The sequence below is a fragment of the Octodon degus genome, unplaced genomic scaffold (assembly GCF_000260255.1).
Source record: "Octodon degus isolate 3935 unplaced genomic scaffold, OctDeg1.0 scaffold00152, whole genome shotgun sequence".
Classification (NCBI taxonomy): Eukaryota; Metazoa; Chordata; class Mammalia; order Rodentia; family Octodontidae; genus Octodon; species Octodon degus.
Genome location: NW_004524728.1, coordinates 6,853,821 through 6,856,871, shown reverse-complemented (window position 1 = coordinate 6,856,871; position 3,051 = coordinate 6,853,821). Strand labels below are relative to the sequence as shown.

General features: G+C 36.1%; 1 pseudogene; it reads left to right on the top strand.

Annotated features, from left to right (window-relative positions):
- The first annotated feature begins 2,631 nt into the window (after positions 1-2,631).
- Positions 2,632-2,912, top strand: LOC111812922 (annotated as a pseudogene).
- The last annotated feature ends 139 nt before the right edge of the window (positions 2,913-3,051 follow it).

Below are 3,051 nucleotides of genomic sequence, written 5' to 3'. Positions count from 1 at the left end.
AAAGAACCTCAAAAAATGTAACAAATGATACAGCAAAGATATATGAGATATTGTTGATTAAAGTGTTTACTATGTCACACAAAGAAATAAACCCTTTATGAGAAAAAGTATTTAATATTATGCTTTGCCTCCCTCCCTCCTTTTTTTGGTCTAGACGATAGAGAACTAAGGACAAGGTAAAGCAAGAATTTATCCTAGTGTAGGTGCTCATCACGGAATTTTTTTTTTTTTTTTTTTTGCCAGATCATCCCTCCTTAAGAGCAGGGCTATCACAGCGTGTGGTGCAGCCGCAGTCCCCTGTGCCTGCCTAAACATTCCTAAGAAGGCACTTTAGACTCCTACGCTAACTTGCTGGTCAGGTTTCTTGTTTAAAACGATATTGTTTTTTGTTTTTTTTTTTTTATTAATTTTATTGAGAAACAACTAGCAATGAGACAGTTTCAAAACCAATTAACATGGGGCCGGGGAGATGGCTCAATAGGATAAGCGCTTGAATGGCAAACGCAAGAATCTGAGTTCAGTCCCTGATTCTACCAAAGGGAAAAAAACAAAAACAAACAAACAAAACAAAAAAAAAAAACGATTAACAGAACAGTTTCAATAATGAGCCCAAGTGAGAGCTGAAGTTAATATGTCTTAGATTCTACCAGCACATCTTTCTTGGTGCTGACTTGTACTTAGGAGACCCAAAGCTTAAGCATTTCTCTGTAGCAAAGTTTAAAAAGTGCTTTTCCAGTTATCGTAGGACCAAAGGTTTACTTTCAAAAGAGAATAAAAATAAAACAGCTAAACAAAACTGTGGAGCTCCTTTTCTTGCCACATTATGTGCTGATAGTGAGCAGACTAAAATTACCTGCAATTAATTTCAAGCAGGGGAGGGACACGTTAGGCTGCTCTAGATGATTCAGTCTTGTGCTTCTTTCTGTGATCTCCTCCCAAATTCTAAGTTGCTTTTGTGTCAGAAATTCTAGAGTTAAAGAAGTGACTATATCTATAATTGCATGTTGTAAATACAGTATTCTCACAGTGTTGCCAATGGCACTTTCTGGACCCAAATATACTTGAGACATTCAGCTTCTGTTTGAATATATTTAAAGGGAAGGGAAATATATTGCTTATAATATTTATTCTATATTTGTTTTTGAGTGTTACCTCTGCGTTAGATGATGCCCATTGTGTTTCTTTTAAAAACTTAGTGTTTTTTGTTGCTAATCTCAACACTGGGAACTATCTTGACAATTATGTTGTGGAAATATAAAATTGTAGCTTTTACTTGTAGAAATACTTACTCAAGGTATTCAAAAGTATGCAAAAGCTAATAGGTGAATATTGGTGCACCTTCCACATGCTTTAAATAAAAAGCATAATCAAGTGTATTTGTAATCCTTTAGGAGTTAACTCCCCGGTTCTCTTTTGTCCTAGAGACTATTCTCTTGAGTTGCTTCATATCATATCCATGAAATTATTCATGCCTTTATTGCATATGAATGTATTCCCAGTATAATTTCACCATGTTTTAATATTTATATAAATATTGTGAGTATTCTTTCACAATTTGCTTGTCAATAAAACATTGTTTTTGAGCTCGAGTGTCAATATGTATATGTATAACATTTTCAATGTGAATAAATATTCCACAATGTACCTCCTTTGCTGCTGTTGGTGATTTAATTTATTTTCACCCTTTTCACACAAGTAATGCCCTACTGGCTTCTTTGCACATCTGCATGTGAGAAAGCATGACACAAGCCTAACCCTGGTTATGCGGGTGGGATGTGCATCTTCAAAAGTGTGGACTGTGCTGTGTTAGGATCTTTGAGATGGGATAATTTGGGGAATAACTTTTATTTACCACACATTCTTTCTGACTACTAGTTCCCAAAATTTCCTTGGAACAGTTACAGATTTATCCCTGGAGGAAAGAAATGGCTTATGAGAATATTTCCATCATCCTCACGGCTCTGTTTCTGTCCTCAAATCCCTAAAATGTGTTTTCAGAGGAACGGAAGAAAGGAAGTTGCCATACTTCCCTACCCCTCTTGATGAAGTCAGACCACTGGACAGTATTTTGGGGTGCTTTGGGTTCCTGTGCTATATTATCACCTACATTGTGCAAATTATATGACCATTCCCATTATGGGTAGAAGAATGCTAACATACGGTAAATTATGTATCTTGTTTTTGAGAGACTAGGAGATTAGATAAGATAGTATTATTGACAATTGCTGCCACATTTATCAAGTTGCTGCCATAATTTTAAATAGTGTAGTTTTTGTTTTTAATGTTACTTGACATGTAGAAATAGTACCTATTTAGTCTGAGTATGCATTCATTCAGTGTTTTAGAACCAAATACATATAAGACCTTGGTGGTCTTATATTTGTTCCTAATCAAATGAAAGAGAAACATAAAACAAATAATCACAAAGCTCTACAAAGACTATACTATTTGAAAGAATATCTCAGAGAAAGACAGAAAAATAATGATTGATTTATTAAAGGATTTTAACCCATAATCAAATAGAATATGAAGAACAAAATAAAAGCAATTTGTCTACTGGTTCTATTATTTTCTATCTAACTAGATGTCTGAATTTAAATTCAAGCCTACCCTTTTGTCTCAGCCGCCGACATGCCCTCCAGACTAAGGAAGACCTGGAAGCTTCTGGCCCATGTGAGCGACTGCCATGGCCGCGTTGGCAAGCACCGGAAGCACCCCGGAGGCTGGGGTAATGCTGGTGGCATGCATTATCATAGGATAAACTTCGAAAAATATCATCCAGGTTACTTTGGGAAGGTTGGTGTGAGGCATTACCACTTAAAGAGAAACCAGAGCTTCTGCCCAACTGTCAACCTTGATAAATTGTGGACATTGGTCAGTGAGCAGACATGAGTAAATGCTGCCAAAAACAAGACTGGAGTAGCTCTGATCATTGATGTAATGTGATTGGGCTACTACAAAGTTCTTCAGCTGGAAGCTCTGTGTTCAGTTCTCAGCACCAAAAACAAAATCAACTTCACCTAAAAAATAATTCAACCCAAAAATACAAAA